The sequence below is a fragment of the Ambystoma mexicanum genome, chromosome 3p, assembly GCF_040938575.1.
Source record: "Ambystoma mexicanum isolate Mex_15411 chromosome 3p, UKY_AmexF1_1, whole genome shotgun sequence".
In the NCBI taxonomy this organism is placed as follows: Eukaryota; Metazoa; Chordata; class Amphibia; order Caudata; family Ambystomatidae; genus Ambystoma; species Ambystoma mexicanum.
In genome coordinates, this window is record NC_090925.1 from 858,326,856 (window position 1) to 858,346,250 (window position 19,395).

The following is a 19,395-nucleotide window of genomic DNA, read 5'->3' on the forward strand; positions in this document are numbered from 1 at the left end:
GCAGCGCCGGCCATGCAGACCTTTGGGAAGTGGCGTCCACGAACCTCTCTTAGCTCGAGCTCTTTGTATTGGCTAACGGACGCTGTTCCGCACGCCTCCGGGAGTACGGCTGGAATTCTCATGCCTCGGTCGTACAGAGACATCTTGCTGGGGCCTCCAAAAATGTATTGGGGGTCGCCTTGCAGAACTCACCAACAAATTACAAAAGTAGTAAAAAAAAGGAGTGTACGCCATTGCAAGAAGTAAGTTTGCAGTTTTATTCAGGGCCCCAGACGCAGATGGAACAGCAAATTCAAATAGATCGCGGAACAGAAATGCACGAAAAGGCACTGTCAAAGAAACGCCCCATAATTAGAAACTTTTATACAAAGCAAAATAATTAGCATTTGCAATCATGCGACACAAAAAAATCTCCCTTCACAAAAGGGATTGGACTTCACACTTCCTCATAGAAAAACATATATTGCAATAAACTATTGGGTCCACAAACCTTCCCACACAGCCCTCAATGATACCTTGTGATGTCGCAATCCACCCTAATTCCCACAGGAAAAATAATTAAGTCATTAAAACATTTGAGGCGACCAGTGGAACTTTAATAATCTGCCCTGGTTGCCTCATTGTGATTCTCATGAGAACGGCTGCCCACCATGATACCACCAGAGCCCTGAACCACAGACATATTGCTGCACAAATTTTGCATATCGGGGGACACTCTAACCCTTTTCCCATTGAAAACATTCTATGGGGAGATTTGAAACTGCTGTGGTTGTTGCCGGCTCCATTAGAAAATCCCATTTCATAAATGATTTTGAATTATAAAATGGTCATGTATTCATTATTCGCTGGCGGAACCTGTGAGCTCTAATCTCGAAAAATAACAACCATTGTGTACTTGTCTTAACACTGGCCTAGGATCGCAGACTCTGCACTACTTTACCAGCTGCAACAGCCTTTGCTATGGGCAAAATGCTTGCACACGTTTAAAGCAGAAGTAAGCTTTTAGGGCCTATTTACCACATTTCATTCTACCAATAAGCATGATTATACTTACCTGTACCCCAGCATTTGTGGATTCATTTTATTAAGCCTTTAATTTCACAAATGATATGATATGATAGGTTATTTATAATGCGCTTAATACCCAGAAGTTTCTAAACGCGGACTCAGGGATCGAACCTGTGTTGCTCTGTGTCGCGTTGCTTCCAAGGCGAGCACGTTGCCCCTGTGCTATCCTCCCGAGAATAAGAAAGAGCCCCCTGCCCTTTTAAAGTGCTACTCTCACAGCTGATAAGTGCATTCCTTCATACTGCGCTGAAGTTGCATTTTCATTACACTGCCCTCAGCCAGCACCTCTGACCTTGCCTCCTTTGCAGGTGGGTCAATTCGGAGACCCATGCACCTGTGTCCAGATGATGAATCAACACAGCGGTCCTTCTGTGTGGGGAGATGTGGTCCCCCCAGTCCTCCTCCTCCCAGTCCTCCTAGGTGGGTATGCTCTGGACAGGCAGGTGTTGTTCTCCCTCCTCTATGCTGTTGGAGCGTTCCGCAGGGGGCCCTTCCTCTGCATTCATAGCTGGGATGTGAAAAGAAAAGGAGACATGTCAGTCTATCACATGCTAATGATGCATGCAAATTAGTAACATTACTGTTGAGGCATGTTGCTATGTATTGGCATGCATCTGGCCCTCACTCATCTCACTCACTGTTGCACCATCAACCCACTGTTGTCGTCCATGTATGATTGACCCCGATGGACGTGCTAATGCTGCCATTGGCGATGAGTGGTGCATGTGAAGGCAATGCTAGTATGTGTCAGATATTTGTGTTGGTATGGTGGCAGCCCCATGAGTTTTTGCTTGGCTATGCATGTGGAAGAAGGTACGTTGCATGTGGTTGTCCTGTGTCCATGTGGTTTGATTTTGAATGGTTATTGAGCATGTTGGGCGTGGGTCCTGTGTGGCATGGAGGGATTGGTGGTGGGGCTCATGTCGGGGTCGTGTGGGATTTGTCCATTGTTCACAGTGCCGAGGTGGCACATATGGCGTCGTTGAATGGTCACTTTGGGTGTATGTGAGACGTCCATGTGACTGAGCTGTGTGTGGTTTTGTGGAGTAAGTGATGCATGTACTAGTGTTATCTTCCGTGAGGGATGACGAGCTGTGTGTGGAATGTGAATGTTGGTTCTGTGGGCATCTGCATCCAGGTCTGCATGTGGCCTTTGTGTTGTGGCATGCCCTTCGCTGCGTTGGACGTTGTGGTGCACTTGCAATGGGTATGTTCATGGCCTGTGAATGTTCATGTTGTGTTCCCTTGGAGACAGTTGCAATCATTGTTCAAGTGTTCCGTGGGTGGCCGAGACAGAGATGTGAGTGGCTGTGTAAAGGTGATGTACTTACCACAGAGGTCTGTGCCTGGCACTGTGGCTTGTAAGCCAGTGCACACCTCCTCTGGAATCAGGTCCAGTGCCTTCTCTTCCCTGGGCGTCAGTCACAACCCAGGTCTTGGTTGTTCTTCTCCGAGAGCTTGGGTGACCTTTATATAATAATATATTTTTATCTTGTTACCTTAATGTTATGATTTCTTGTGTTTGTAGTCTTAAGTTTTTTTTGGTTTAACCTTGACTCTTTTGTAAAATAAAGTTTTCAAATAGGTTCATGTTTTTTAAGGTTGTGTAATTGTTTGTAAAAATGGTTTAAAGTACTATTTCACTGTATTCCTTTTTTAATTGAAATATATACATTTGAATGTTTGTTGCAGTTGTGTTATTTTGATGTAGTTGTGTAAAACTCAAAATGTTTACATTTGCAAAAGATTTCATATCTTTTTTGTGATGGCCGTCACATCACCCCCTAAAACCGTCCCTTACCACCAATTTTAATAAGAACCATTGAAAGGAGTCCAATTGAAAATACCAAATTAACATTTTTAAAATTCCAATTATAGTTTATCTATGTATAACTAGCAAAAGTACCCATTCTAAGAACGGGTTCTGTAGACAGACATGATAACACTCTCCGTTGAATATCAATGATCCTGTAGGCTGCTGTTCCGATTCACTTATCACTTCATGTTTTTTGCACCCTGAAGTAAACTGCACTGAGAATGGGCTGTGTGGCTGGCTGACATACCCCTGAGCAGATTTTGAGGATGTGGGGTGGAGAAGAATCCTGCGGTTTCCTCACCAAAACCCTGTCTAAAGTCTCCTCCCGGGTGGCCAGGAGAGGGCAGACGCTTCCTGATCTGAACCCTGGAGGTGGGGTACTGTAGGAGGATAACCTGGGTGGTGACAGGGCCCAGGGTAGTGAGAAGAATCTGTGGGATAAGACACAGTATATGTCCTTTAAAAGGGATACTCTTACCACCATGCCAGAAGAGGTTATGGCCTATTGTCATTTTAATATTTCTCAACCTTCGGTTATAACTAAGATTGTAAAACCTGAGATTGTAACATCCATACAAAGAACTCATCTTTTCTATCCCTAACAACAAACATCCTCCTGAATACCAAAGGTATACTTCAGGAATATTGGAAACGTTGCCTTCTCTACACCTTCTTCCTCTAATGAGGTAAAAATCGACAATCCCTCTTTTGAAAATACTAAGGGAATTAAATCTACCCTCAAGTCTGCTGATTCTGTAAAAGTAGAAAAACTAAACTTCACTAAAGTAAACTACATGTTTCAGAATCCCATGGGGACTGAGGCATAGAAGAGAGTCGAAGAGGCATGTAGAAGTGAAGGTCAGGCAAACAGACTATGCCAGGGTCAGGCAATTGACAATAACAGACTGTACCTGACATTAATTGTCCCACCTAAGAAGCATCAAAGGTTGCAACAGGAGGGGGAAGCAGAATGGAGCTGGAGCAGGACACTGGTAGTAGTAGCAGAAGGAGAAGAGCTCGAGGCTGGCAGTTCATGATGAAGTCCGTTTACTTAAGGGACGCAAGGGCAAGAGGAAAGCAGATTTCACCTGCAAGTCCTGAGAGAGTCCTGTGTTCATAAAACCTGCTTTGTCGTGGCTGCAATGAGATAGACGTGCCAAGTATGAAAGTCTTCCCAGGTGAGACCAGTGGCTAGGACTGCAAAGCTGTGACCATGCTGAAAACTGAGGCCCATGTACAGAAGCAAGCCGAGGGACAGATGAGTGCAGGAGACTCTCCGTGGTTAAGGCCGGACCAAAGACACCTATGCTGCCGAGGGGTGTGGCTCTCAAGTAGTAGCAGAATCAAAAGAAGTCTGGAAGTGGAAGCAGCCTGTAAGCGTAGTGTTCTCAGAGCCGGTGAGTGAAGCTCTGTGTGTAGGTTCACTTAAAAAAAACCTTGCTGTTAACTGTTACCAGCTCTATAATAACTTGCTTAAGAGTGGAAGCGAGTAGAAGTTGTTTGTCACTGTGAAGAGTACTGAGAGCATCTGTTGCAAGTCGGAGTGCTTGCTTATAACAGAAAGTTGTCGGTTTCCATTGTTGAACTGTTTAAACGTTACAGGAGTGGTTGAGTGTCTCCAATTAAGAAGGGGGATGCTTTCCAAATCACTCAGAAACCTAAAGCTGTCTTTCACAAAGTGTTACAAGGTATATTCCATCAAAGAGAGGTAGCGTGTGAACAGCTGCGATTCCCGACTGGAGCCAGAGTATAACTCTGTGTTAATAAAGGGAAATACAATTCTTTGTGGGTCTTTAAAGCTAAAGAACCTCTTCAAAGAGTGGTTGTGCATACCTAAATCTGTTTCTATTTTGAAGATTGATCCTAGTAACATCCAAAACAAATCTTCTATAAATGTAGAAGTTGTTGAACTGAAAAAAGAGCAAGCATTGCCCAAGCCAGTAGGCAAATCCTTTCTATAGTGAAACCAGCCCTGTTCCGATCTATTCACCACATTCTAAGGTTGTTAAAGTTGTTGAAGGTCCAGTGCCCTCTGATACAAATGTGACATTGCTATCCAAAGCTGGAAGTGTGGCAATACATCTTCAGGATAGCTACTTGAACCATGAAGGTTTGAATGAAGCTGGGCAAGGGAGCTGGGTACTGCTGAGACTGTTGAAATTGAAAGAGGAGCAGTATGGAAGCAGAAGCAGGTTATATTGGCAGCAATAAGACAAACAGAAGAGGCAAAGAGGCTACCCTTTTCTTATGACCTAGGAATGTGCCCTGCCTACCTGTCGAAGTCGAAGAGTCTTGTCTTTAAAACACCTTACAATTCTAAAGTATCAAGTTAAAGTAGTGCTGTTAGAACTGAGGTTGTGTATAATTTGGTCAGAGCATCTTACCCTGAAGTTAGTTGAAGTAGTAGGCATACTGTGGAACAAATGAGCCAGAGTTCACGGTAACAGTACTAGAAGGGGGTTGTCAAGAGGAAAGCAACACCCTAAGAAGAAACATCCTGACAGTTATACCAAAAACATTGCAGAGGTCAGAAATACAAAGGAAGTTGTTGAAGCAGAAGCTGTTTCTTTATTCTTTGAACTGTGGCAAACCAATCCTGCAAGGATGTAATCCAGGATTACCCTTGGTGCTGTTTTCCTGGCTGGAATCGGAAGGGGAACATTTCAACAGAAAGCTGCAGAACTGTTACCCGTGGATTTTTGCTTGGTGAACATTTATTTCATTTGGAATTTACAAGAAATGGTTCAAGCCTTTAATTTTCTTTTTGAACATTTGGGAGAAATTGACTTTCGACAATCCTGGGGAAGGGATTTACCCAGGACAGGTGAAGATTATCCAAATCACTGGTTGTTGGTTATTCTTTTATTCATATTTTTTTGTTTAGTGTGAGGGACAGTTTTGTTGATTCTAGGAGAAACCCCTTAGACCTTAGTCTAGGAGGGAAGTCCCTGTTAGAGTAGACTAAGTGAGGATTCATTTTCACTGTTTACCTTTAATAACAAGTTTTATTTGGACAAAAACACAAGCAGTTGTCTGCCTCGCATTAATGACCTCTCACACATGGTGCCAGCAGTGGGATCAGAATCAGCTGATACAAACTGGGAATCCACAATGTATTTAGTAGATTCAGATCAAACTGAGGCAGATTCAGAGAGAAGTCGGTCTGAGCATATTCCTCCGAATCGTGCCACTTGTACTTCCCATTAAAACCCTGATTATAAACCTCGCTTATAAGGGAGGAAAGGAGTTCTCAATCCTTTTCCATCAAAGGAGTCGGGAAAATTAGAGAAGTCTGCTGCAATCAATGGCTAATTTTTCAAAGTCTCAAGCCAGGCTATTTTACCAAAAAGACAATGGGCCTCATTACGACCCTAGCGGTATGGAGTGAACGGCGCCGTAAAAGGTGCCGGCGCCGTTCACTCCCGTACCGCCGCATTACGAGTTCCCCTCGCGGGATACGGTAAGCACGCCTGGGAAAACCAGGCGTGCTTACTGGGTCCAGCGAGGGGAAGAGGGAGCAAACAACGGGCCATCTCGTAATGGCCCGTTGTTTGCTCCCTCTCCCATTCCCATTCAACCCTATGGTGGCTGAAATGGGAATGGGAAAGCACCGTGTCCGTGTCCTCGGAGGGAGGAATTACCGGGCCTTCCGAACTCGGAATGGCCCGGTAAGTCCTCATTCCGAGGACCCGGACCCCGACGCGATTTCGGCGGCAGCCATGCCGCCAATAGCGGCATGGTTACCGCCAAACTCGTAATGAGGGCCAATATGTGGAAGGGAAGGTGTACCATCTGTATTTCCCTCAAAATCAAATTATGCCTGGAAAGAACAAATTGCTACTAGAGGTAGAAGTTTCTATTTATATCTCTGCATACACTATACCTGAACAATTACCCAGATTTAAGATCTATCCCCTTATATCTAGTGGAAAATAATTGAAACGTATAGTTCTCAATTATTCAACCACTACAAATGAAATCCATTGAGGAGATAGGTTGGCCAGATTAATGTGTTATGTAGCTTGGGAATCATGGCATCAAGATAGAAATATACCTACCAATGCAGTAGTGCCCACAGAAAATCTTTTTCTATCTGTGAACTTTGTGACTTTGATTCTAGTTAGACTAAAATAGAAGCGCATCAGAATATCATGCTATATTGTATGGGAATAGAAAGCTTTTACCCTCACTTGAGCCCTTACATAAAACAAAGAGGGAGAAATCTCAGACTACTATGTTATATTGCTTTGAGAAAGAAGAGAGTTACACAGAACATGAGCCTCTTTCCCAAGTACCAGAAATCGACACCTGGAGTGTCAAGGAAAAACTAAACCCTGATCCTTTTGAAAAAACTATCAGATTTAGAGACAGACGATTGTTTGGGGGTTTCCTCTGCATCTATAACTAAAAATAATCCACTGCTAAGGAGGCAGGCACATCTCTTCTACACAGGCTTGCACATGGGCAATCAATAGACACGAGACAGATTTGCACATGCGGATGCCAAGCCATCTTCTGTTGTAGGTGCAGTGAATATGCATGTGGCACACACATCCAGAAAACGATACTCATCGCTGGCAGAGAAACAGAAGCACACTCTTGGGGTAGCATGCAATCCACGTCAGTTTGGGTGCGTTCACGGGTTCCCCACGTGTACCGGGAGTGCTGCATGCAGGGAGCTTGTTTTGTACAATGCACAGATATGATATGATAAGTTCTTATAACGCGCCTATACACAGGTGTTTCTAGGCGCGACAAAACAAGGGAGAGAGACAGAGGGAGGACATGGCAATCGATCTTACTAGGCCTTGTGTCACTCAGATTGTGCAAGTGCGACAACGCAAAGTGAATGTCACAAGTCTCTCCCCTTCTCACCTGCTTTTGTTGTTTGCTTGCAACCTTATGTGATGTCTTCTTTCTCACGGTCCGGGATTTGTACAAACCCGAGCGCTGGTCCTCGGATTCCAGCGTGAGGTTCGCTATCCAACTTCCGGGAACGTTCAGAGGTCCAGGGTGGATACCAGAAAGGAATGATGTTCGCACTCGGAGGCACTGAATGCCGTGACCCGAGCGTGGAAGAAAATCCAGAAAGATCGGAGGTAAGGTAGAGGAATGGAAGGAAGGAAGGGGGATTCAAGGAACCGGGAACCAGGAATCAGAAGAAAGCCCCGAGCGAACTCCGGCAACACACGTCCGACTACAGCAAGCAGTAGCGTTGAGACACGCAGAGCCACAGGGCGTGTCTGTTTTGTGGAGCGTAGAGACTGGCCAGCAGCATTCCGTTTCAAGCGGCCATGTTGGAAGGATCACTGTATTCAATCCCTTATGGGTCAGGGACCAGGAAGTCCAGAAGGGACGCAGACGAAGGTTCATGACAGTATGCCTCCTCTGAAGCCCAGCTCCTCCGGGCTTGCCCGGATGGATAAGATGGTATCTTCGAACCAGCCTGGGGGCATTCATGTTTGAGATGGGTTCCTAGGTGCGCTCACTGGGAGGATATCCTTTGCATTCGACCAAATACTGTAGTTGACCACGTCGGTACCTAGAGTCACAGATTCTGGAAACCTAGTATTCGAGTTGGTCATTGACAATCACTGGGGTAGATTTTGGAGCTGTTCAAGATGACTGAAGATATGGTTTTAACAGTGTGGTGTGGAAGACTGGATGGATCCTTTTCCATGATTCTGGTAGTTGGAGTCGAAAGGCCACTGGACTGACGATTTCTTGTATAGAAAAGGGCCCATAATACCTGGGAGCCAATTTATTTGGGAGCAGATGTCGAGGAAGGAGCTTCGAGGATAACCAGACTTTATAGCCTACTGAGTAGGAAGGTCCAGGTCTTCTTTTGGAATCAGCATAATGTTTAACATCTCTTCGGGCTTTTTCTAAGTGTTCCTTTGCTTCTTTGTGTACGGTAATAAGGGTTTCAATCCAGGAATCTAGCGCAGGAACTGGGGTAGGGTGTGGGAGAACAGAGGGTAGAACTGAAGGATAAATCCTTGACTACAGAGGAAAGGACTGGTTTTGATAGCTGAATGATCCCAATTGTTATAAGCAAATTCAGCCACAGGTATTAAGAGTGACCAATCATCTTGGACCTTGGTAGCGAAGAAACAAAGGTATTGTTCCAGAGTTTGGTTTACACGTTCCGTGGCTCCATTGGTCTGTGGGTGATAACCTGAAGACAAGGCACGTTGGATTCCCAGTATACGACATAATTGCTTCCAGAACTGAGGTATGTACTGGGGTTCTCGGTCTGAAATTTTCTTGGAGGGTAGCCCAAGAAGCCGGTATATGTGTTCCAGGAAGATTCCAGCAAGTTCAGATGAGGATGGCAGTTTGTATAGAGGTGTAAAAGGAGCCAGATGAGTAAACAAATCAATAGTAACCATGATAGTTGTGTAGCCCCTGGAAGATGGTAGTTCCACAATAAAATCTGTGGCGATGATTTCCCAGGGTCTTGTTTGTATTGCTGGTTGGAGCAGGAGACCTGCCGGTTTCTTATTATCATGTTTGTTCTGATTGCACACTACACATGTCTGGATATGGATCCTGATATCATCCTTCATCTTCGGCCACCAAAACTGTCTTTGTATTAGATGGAGGGTGTTGGTGATGCCACAGTGTCCTGAATGAAAGGTGTCATGACATAGGCTTGTGATCTTTTGTCTCAGTCCAGGAGTGGGAATGACCAACTGATTGTACTTGAATCTGTCCTTTGTTTTGAGATTCCATCGATTGTTTCTCTTAAACTCCTTCCAGGTTTCAGAGGATTGAGTTTGAATCTGAATATTCTCCAGGAGGGTAAGTGCTTGGGCAACAAATATTGTGTGGGGAAACATCTTTGGGAAGGTCCGATCTTCAAGGGGTTCGTAATCAGGACGCCTGGATAAGGCATCGGCTATTATGTTGTGCGTTTCAGGGACATGATGGATTTGAAACTGGTATTGAGCAAAAAAGAAGGCCCAACGGGTTTGACAACTGTTTCTACATTCTAGAGATTGTAGGACTTGAAGATTCCGATGGTCCGTGCGAACTTGCACTGGGTGTTTGGCTCCCAGGAGGAGAATGACGCCAGTCAGTGAAGGCTTGACGGATGGCTAGTAATTCCTTTTCCAGAACGGAGTAATGAGTTTCACTGGGAGTCAAGGTGCGAGAAAAATAGGTGATGGGGTGTTCTAACTTGTCACCCAATTCTTGTTTTAGGACTGCCCTAATGGCGTAGTTAGAAGCATCAGTTTCAACAAGAAAGGGTCGATCAATGTCGGGTTGAGCTAGGATGAGGGCTTGTGTGAACTCCGACTTCAACCGTTGGAACGCCGTATCTTGGGCTGAGGTCCACAGGAAGGGGGTGTCATTCTTTAACAATGTAACAATAGGATGCACAATCTCTGAAAAAGTTGGTATACATTTCTGATAGAAATTAGCAAGCCCCAGGAAGGATTGAATTTGTTTTACAGAAGTTGGAATGGGCCAGGATAAAATGGAGTCTACCTTCGAGGAGTCCATTCCAATTCCCTTTGGGCTGAGAAAGAATCCGAGGTAGTGAACAGTTGATACATGGAAAAGGCACTTCTCGGGCTTGGCCAGGAGCTTATGTTCACGTAGATGTTGTAAGACTGCCTTCACATGCTCTTCATGTTTTAGATGGTCCTTGGAGTATATCAGTATGTCGTCCAGATATACAATGAGAAGATGAAAAGCATATCAGAGAACACTCAGTCCATAAAACGTTGGAAGACCGCTGGGGCATTAGCAAGTTCAAAGGGCATAACCAGGTATTCAAAATGGCCAAAGGGGGTTCTAAAGGGTGTTTTCCATTCGTCACCTTCCTTTATACGAATAAGATGGTAGGCACCCCTTAGGTCTAGTTTTGTGAAGTCTACGGCACCTCTGACTGCTTCCAGGATATCCGAGATGAGAGGCAATGGGTAGCGGTCCTTGAGAGTGCACTGGTTAAGGCCATGGTAATCTAGACATGGTCTGAGCTCCTTGGTGTCTTTCTTGGGAACAAAAAACAACAAAGCACCCGCTGGGGATTTAGATGGTCGTATGGTGCCATTTTTCAGATTAGTATCCAGGCATTCCCAGAGGGCCCTTTTTTCAGGTTCTGATAAAATAAACATCCTCCCGAAAGGAATCACTGCTGAAGGTTCAGTATCGATGGCGCAATCCTCTGGTCTGTGAGGAGGGAGAGCTTGAACTATAGCGGTCAAAAATACATCAGTGAAGGCCTGGTAGGCCCTGGGAATCCGGATGATGTTAGAGACGGTGACTGGATTTTGCTGACTCTCTTGCGAGTCTTCAGAAGACTTTGGCAAGGAATCTAGGGATAAGCAGTGAGACATGCAGTGTTCAGAACCAAGGAGCCTGCTGCCCAATTGATGTAGGGGTTAAGATTATTTTGTCCAGGAGAGTTCAAGGATGGAATTGATGTGGAGCAAACATCTCTCTCCCGAAACTGTGCCCCTTCTAGGATCGGGAGCTAGCGTTTCCCGAACGCCATGGAGGAGCAATAGGGCATTCTCTCACGAGGTGTTTATCGGAGACGCAATACATGCACAGACCAGTGTGAATCCGTCGCATCCTTTCTTGTGGGGTAATAGATCCACGGAAGGCCCCCAGTTGCATGGGTTCTGGGTCCGGGGTTGGAGAAACTGTGGGCTCAGGTCTAGACGGGTGTTCTGTGGCAGCCTTTTGGAAAGCAGATTTAGACTTCTTTTTCTCCGCTCTTCTTTCTTGAATTCGGAAGTCTATTTGCAAGGAAAGGTCCACGAGAGCCTGGAAGGAGCTTGGGCGAGCTACCCTAGCTACCTCATCCTTTATTTCTTCATTCCAACCTCTTCGGAAGAGGGTGAAGCTGGCTTCTTGAGACCAATCTGCTTTGTTCACGAGTTGTTTAAAACGGGTCACATAGGTGAGCATATCCTGGGATCCTTGTTGAAATTCGAGTAGTCGTTCTTGAGCACTGTACACCTGTTCTGGGCGATCAAACATGGCCTTTAGAGCTTCCACAAACCCATCATAATCATCCAAGAGGGTGTCGCCCGAATTGACTAGGGGGGTTGCCCACATCAAGGCATTTCCAGTGAGGTGTGAGATCATAAAGCCCACCTTTGCTCTATGAGTGGAAAGGTAGTAGGGCTTGAAGGTGAAGTGCACTAAACATGAATCAAGGAAAGCACGGAGAGTCTTTGAAGAACCATCATATTTGTCCACTACTCCTCCCAATAACACGTTTTCCTTAGTTGCAGAGTCACGTGACAAAACTAGCTGTTTTAATGCAGCATTCTCAGCCTTAAGGTTCTGTACCTCCGTGGTTAGTTCCTGCATGCCTCGCATGAGGTCTTGAACAGCGGCTTGCATCTCTGTATCTGTATCGGTTTTTTTAGGCGTCTCAATCGGTCACAAGTCTCTCCCCTTCTCACCTGCTTTTGTTGTTTGCTTGCGAACTTCTGTGATGTCTTCTTTCTCACGGTCCGGGATTTGTACAAACCTGAGCGCTGGTCCTCGGATTCCAGCGTGAGGTTCTCTATCCAACTTCCAGGAACGTTCAGAAGTCCAGGGTGGATACCAGGAAGGAATGATGTTTGCACTCGGAGGTACAGAACAGTATGTGACCCGAGCGTGTAAGAAAATCCAGGAAGATCGGAGGTAAGGTAGAGGAATGGAAGGAAGGAAGGGGGATTCAAGGAACCAGGAACCAGAAGAGAGCCCCGAGCGAACTCTGGCAACACACGTCCGACTACAGCAAGCGGTAGCATTGAGAAGTGCAGAGCCGCGGGGGCGTGTTTGTTTTGTAGAGCGTACAGCGTGGAGCGTAGAGACTGGGCAGCAGCATTCCGTTTCAAGCAGCCATGTTGGAAGGATCACTGTATTCAATCCCCTATGGGCCAGGGACCAGGAAGTCCAGAAGGGACGCAGACGACGGTTCATGACAGTGAAGGGGGAAGGGAGAGGGAGGGGAAGTACAATCAGGGCATCATCGCTCTGAGTAAGTGCAACCAGGGCAGCACGGCTCTGGGTAAGTGCAAGAAGGTAGGGGGCTTTAGTGGTTACTGATACAGCCCCTAAGTGTGTGGTAGGCCCCGAGGCAGTGCAGGGGAGACTGATTATGGAGGAGCAAGGTACCCAGTGAGACTCTGAGGGTACCATGCAACCAGTCGATGCAGCAGACAGGCAAGTCAGCAGGGGAGGGAGAGAGAGAAAGCAGAGGAGAAAAGGAAGGTCTTGAGCTGCTTCTGGAACTTCAGGTGGTCCGGCTCAAGTTTGAGAGAGGTAGGGAGGCCATTCAAGAGGGAGGGACCTGCAAAGGAGAGAGATCTACCCCCCACTCTCTACCTGGAGAAGCGTCTGACCCTCAGAGAGATGGAGGTAGCTGAGCGAAGGGCTTGAGAGTGAACTTATTATGGAAGAGAGAGTTGGATGTAGTGCGGGCTCCGGCCCCAGCAAGCCTTGTGGATGATATAGAGGGTCTTGAACTGGATCCTTGCAGCCACTGGGATCCAGTGGAGAGATTTCAGGGCTGGAGAGATATGGTCCCTGGGTTTGATGCCAAGGATAAGCCTTGCAGTCCTGTTCTGGATTAGTTGCAGAGGGCAGACAGTAGAAGAAGGCAGATTGAGAAAGAAGCTGTTGTCTAGAGAGAACCAGGGCTCTGGAGACAGTGAGCTTCTAGGGGAAAGTGAGAAATGGAAGAATACCTCTGAGGAGGTGCAGTTGGTAGTGGGCCTTCTTGGTAAGGGCCGTGATGTGAGGAGAGAAGGAGAGAGTGGAGTCGAAGATGACACCAAGGTTTTTTGTCTCAAAGGAAAGCAAAGGAAGAGGGCCCAAAAAGAGTGGCCAGCGTGACAGAGGAAAAGCAGGAGCAGGGGTCCCAATGAGAAGGATCTCTGTCTTACTGGCATTAAGGCAGAGATTGTTGGAGGCGCACCAATCGTGAATTATGGATAGACAGTCAGGAATGTGCAAGAGAGGAGAGGAGGCTGAGGAGAACCTGAAAGAAAGCTGAGTGTCATCCGCATAACACTGAAGGTTAGAGAAGGTGGAGATCAGGTGGGCCCAAGGGCCAAGTAGACATTGACAAACCAGGGTGAGGGGATAGAGCCCTGAGGAACACCACATGTAGAGATGTTGTGGAGCGAAAGGGCCCAAGTTGGACCTGGGACGGTCGGTCCAGGAGCAAGGAGGTCAACCACTCCAGAGCTTGATACGTGATGCCCAGGTTCTCACAGAGTCAATTGATCAGGATGGCGTGATTGACTTCAAGAGTCAAGATTAGAGAGATCTTGACAGGTGTTCAGAAGAGCAGTTTCCACGCCTCTGGCTGCTCTGAAGCCATGCTGATGGTCATGGAGACAACCAACAGATTCAGTGTCGAGAGTAAGTTGGGAGATGACTAGCTTTTCGAGGAGTTTGCCCAGGAAAGGAGTGATAGAAATCAGGTGATAGTTTGCCTGATAGGTAGGATCGGCAGAAGGCTTTTTAAGGAGGGGCACCACAAGAGAGTGCTTCAGGGGAGACAGGAAAGATCCAGTGGCGAGAGAGTGATTGCAGAAATCGACTAAGGCTGGAGTAAGGGTGCCAATGTGGTCCTTAATGGTTCTGGAGGAGCAGGGAAGCACCTCTTTGGTAGACACTTTCATAGATCTGACTAGTGTAGAAACATTGGCAGGTTTTGTCAGGGAGAAGGAGGAGAAGAGGAAGAGGTGGCCACAGGAGGGACGAGAGAGGTAGAGGGAGAGGAAGAGGAGAGCGAGGACAAGATGTCCTGAGATTTAATGGTGAAGTGAGAAGCCAGAGCCGTACAAGGGGCCTGGGAAGGAACAGGAGAGGTGGAGACTGCAGAAGGATTGGTCATCTCCTTGCAGATTTTAAAGAGTTTATCTATGTTGTTAGAGGCCGCAGAGACACAGGCTTGGATGTGGACTCTCTTCTTGGACAGGACAGAGTCTGCATTGCCTTTGGAGCAGGCAGCAGGCCAGTTTGTCAGAGGATGTGGCCGAAGCCCTCCACTTCCTCTCAGCCACACTGCACTTGAGTTTCAGGTCGGTGAGGTTGGAGTCGTACCAAGAATTGCACTTGGAGGTAGGCTTCAGACGGATTCTTATGACAGGGGCAAGGATGTCCAGAGTGTTGGAGATAGAGATGCAGGCTAGCAAGGGCAGTGTCAGAGTGAGAGTCTGCCACAGGAGTAGGAGGAGCAGAGAAAGTAGAGGCAAAGGCAACCACTGACAAACGCTTCATATGCTGAATGAGAGAGGTAGCTGGCAGTGCTGGGGTGGGCTTTGCCTGAGGGACGGAGAGTTTCAGGTGAGGGGGAAGCAGAAAGTGGTCAGTCCAAGAGAGAGGAGTGATGAGGGGGTTAGAGAGGGGGATGTCTGAGGAGATGAGAATATGTTGGACCTGAGGGAAGAATGGAGAGAGAGAGAGTGTCACAGAAGTTGTGGACGAGCACAGAGGAGGGATTAGAAGCATCCAGGTAGATGTTTAGGTCTCGGAGGAGGAGAAGGTGAGAGGTAGAGGCAAGGAGAGGAGAGGTCAGCCCATTCTGAGAGGTAAAGGTTAACTTTGCCAGGTGGCTTGTAGATGGCGGCCACAGTCACTGAGAGGCCAGGAGAGAGAGAGAGCATGCAAACCATGAATTCAAAGGAGGAGAAGGCCTGCGTAGGAATGACCCAATCTGGAAAAGATCAGAGCTACTCCACCTCTGGGTCGGTTGGTTCTAGGCTCAGAGAGGATCTTGTAGCCGTCAGAGAGGAGTATCAAAACTTGTGACAGAGCTGGCCGTGAACCATGTCGCTATGAGAGCGAGGACATCCACGTCAAGCTCTTTGAGGGGGTGGCAGATGTCAGAGGAGTGTTTGACAGCAGAGCGAGAGTATAAAGTAGCGACGTGGAGCAGATTGCCACATTTGAAAGACTTCCGTGGTGGGGTACAGACATGAGGTCCACTCAGCGGAGGTGGTAGAGGGGCCCGAGAGTGGGCAGCAGTGGTAGCGGAAGGTGGCTTAGTAGCCAGAGAGAAGGAGGAGGGTGCCAGAAAGGTAGAGGAAGGGGGAGGTAGCAGAGGAGCCAGAGAGGTGTTAGTAGGTGTTATTAGGATTAGCGAGAGAAGGAAGGAAGTTGATAAGATGCAGGAGACGCCTATCGAAAGGGAGGAGATTGGGCTGAGGGCCCTGGATCAAGATGGTGCCATTCAGATAGACATTCATGATGGTCTTGGAGGAGTGGAAGGAGGCCAAGAGGACCTCCACCGAGTGCCACCATTAATGAGTAAGGAAGAGATAGGAGAGAGAGCCGAGACCATATGTGGGGTCCATAGGTCTGGAGAGGGAAGAACAAAGAGGATGTCATTGAGAGTCTGTCTGGAGGAGCCCAGGATATCCCTCTTGAACTTTTTCATCCCAGATTTAGTGATAGGGATAGGATGGAAGATAGAATAGCAGGGAGAGACAGCGAGCACCATAGAGGGTGCGAGGAGGAAAGTTGGAAGAAAGGTGAGGGGGAGGGCACATAAGGGAAAACAACAAGACACAATCAGGTGGCACACTATCAGGGCTAACAAGACAACAGCAAGGCAATAGAGAATGGCAAGAGAGGAGACACAGAGCACACAACAATAGCAACAGTAGACTCAATGGAGTGGTAAACTAGAGGGAACCTAGAGGTAGGAAAGAGCAAGAGCAAACAACAGAGCACAGTAAACCAACAGTAGAGTAAGAGCCTAGGAGGTGCAGGTGGAAAAAGACCATGTATTACAGCAGTAACAACAGCAAACTCAGTGTAGTGGGAACCTAAAGGTAAGAAAGAGCAAGAGCAAACAACAGAGCATAGTAAACCAACAGTAGAGTAGGAACCTAGGGGGGGGGACAGATAAAGAACAGCAGTTAATTGCGGGGAGAGAGCAGACTTCAAAGCACAAAAAACACTGAGTATGGCAAACCACAGGGGGTGGGGGCTAAAGATTGTGCAGAGACAGAGTACCTAGATGTACGGGCAGGATCTGGCTGTTTAGCAGGGAGCGGTAGTGGCTGCTCTCACTGTACAGACTTTTCTTACCTTATGGTCGCTGCTGGTCAATGGCTGCACAGCGTACTCACACTCTGCGCCGCACCCTTTTGTCGCCAAACACCTGCGTCGCACAACACTGCACCCTTAGCCAACACAGGCTTTGCCACAGAGGGTCCGGTCCTAGCTTCTTAAAGGACATGCTGCGTGGGGGTAGCGCAACATGCTATATTCGATCGGCCAGCATCTCCTGAGGTCCTGCGTCGCACAACACCGTGCCCTTAGCCAACGCAGGCTTTGCCACAGAGGTCCTCGCTTCTTAAAGAATGGTGGTGTTCACATGCACATGGGCACGCGAGGCAGCATTGGCATGTTCTTGTGCCACCTGCATATGCTGCTTTTACTTAGAATCAGTGGTTTGAATAGCATGCATTGAACTAACAGGACAGTGCCATGTAGGGTGCGACCTGTGCACATGCTGGGTGGGGTCAGCTTGACCCTGTCAGGACAGTGCCATGTAGGGTGCGACCTGTGCACATGCTGGGTGGGGTCAGCTTGACCCTGTCATTCAGGAATATGCTGCATTGTACATACAACTAAGTCACTTGTGTTTTAGGCTGTAACTTGTATATGATGGTGGGCCACTAGCATGTATCTGCATGTGCCATGTGTACCTATGAGGTGTTACACCAAGCGTTACCGGTCATTGAAAAGTGGTGTGCAGCAGACATGGTTCACTGGTGCAGATGCCTGCCGTTTTTGGCATCACATCGGGGGTTAATGGGGGCAGGGTGACTGTCAGTGGTGGCTGGGTTTTTTGACTCTGATTGTGCTTAGCACATCTTTGTGTTACTTTGACGCTATATGTTTTACATGTGTGCATTTTTTATATTCCAGGACCTGCATCTCCATGTATGCACACGCAAAATGTTAAATATGACTGTTGACTGTATGTAGTGCTACCTTGCATGTGGCATCCTTGCCTGAGATGACCGTAGGTGAACGTAGGATTCTGTTTAGTCACTCCTGCATGTGACATGGCACTTGTTCTGCCTATGTGTGTGAGCCATGTGTGAGCATGTGGGTGTTTGGTATACTGATGTGGCTACACACAGAGATGGGACTGGAATACTGCACAGCATTCAATGTCACAAGACTGATGCGTTGAATGGACACATGTTATCTGCAATAATAACAAGTACATGGACCATTGGGTTGGTACAGTTTGGTGTGGTAGTGATGTGCAATGAGAAATGTACGTGTGTGGATGTGGCAACTTGTTCACATGTTCACAATGTGTCTCAGCCTAGGACACAGGACTCACGACAGACACGTATTAGTGATGATGATTTATTTTATTCAGTGGAGTACAAAGAATGTATTTGTGCAAGTGTGTGTGGTGCTGTACAAGTTGCAGTGGGGGATGTGCAGGGATGTGTCTGATGGTGCTGTGCTCTGGGGTGTGTGGGTATCAAGATTTGGTGGTATTGGGGCAGTAGGTGGCTGTGTACGAGAGGAATAATGTGAGTCTGAGGTGGGAGTCGGTCCTGCTTCCAGGGTCTCCCATGTCGCCATTTGGCCTGTGGCTCAGCCTGGGATGCCAGGGAGGCCATCTGTCCTCCACTCCAATGGCGTTGCTGCCTCCAGACTGAGTGGCACTGTGGTGAGTGGTTGGCAAGCGGGCAGGCTGTGCAGACGAGGCAGGGTGCAGTCACCTGCAAAGTCCTGTTTACCATCTCAGGTGGTTTCGTCAGCATGCCATGCTTCACCATCAGCGCATCAAATCTGCCTGGCAATTCCTGGTCTGCCTCAGTCGCGGTCCCCATGGTGTTGCCCAGCCCAAATATTTATTGCTGCATGTCCATGCCAGTGTTCTTAATGGCATTGAGCCGGCTGAACACGCTTGCAAGTTCCCCAGTTATGATGCGCCCTACATCGCTCACTGCCTCGAACACCATCTGCTGCTGCTCCAGGAAAACGCAGAGCCACTCAAGTTGCTGTACCCGATTGCCCCACAGCTGCAGCAGTGGTTGTGCAGCCTGAAGGTGGGGTCTGTGGGCAGCAACTCCGGTGCTTCACGAGTGAGGCACCATCTTGGGAGTGCTGGTGCAGGGACCTGAGGTTTGTGCAATCTCTGCTGCTGGTGTGTTCATTGTATTCCTCCAGCGGCGGGAGAGGCATGCTGCCCTTGGCCAGCACCTCTGACCTTGCCTCCTTTGCAGGTGGGGCTAATCAGAGGCCCATGCACCTGTGTCTAGATGATGAATCAGGACACTAGTCCTTTTGTGTCGGTGAGATGTGGTCCCCCCCCAGTCCTCGTCCTCCTGGCCCTCCTTGTGGGAATGCACACAACCCATAATATAATTTTTAATTTTGCTTCTTGCTGTACAAAACATATAAACAGTAAACCAGGTTTTTACTAATTTAAAATATTTAAAAGTGTCAACATAAATAAAACTAAATAAAAGTCAAACACGTATATTTTGTAATATTAATAATAT

The 19,395-nt window shown here is 47.4% G+C and overlaps 1 long non-coding RNA gene across 1 annotated transcript in view; it reads right to left on the minus strand.

The window, feature by feature from the left end:
- Positions 1-233: 233 nt before the first annotated feature.
- The window catches only part of LOC138581006 (uncharacterized), a 29,054-nt gene continuing 9,892 nt past the window's right edge, over positions 234-19,395 (minus strand). The window contains exon 2 of the long non-coding RNA XR_011304402.1: positions 234-1,576. This is a non-coding gene — a long non-coding RNA (uncharacterized lncRNA). The remainder of the gene's footprint in view (positions 1,577-19,395) is intronic.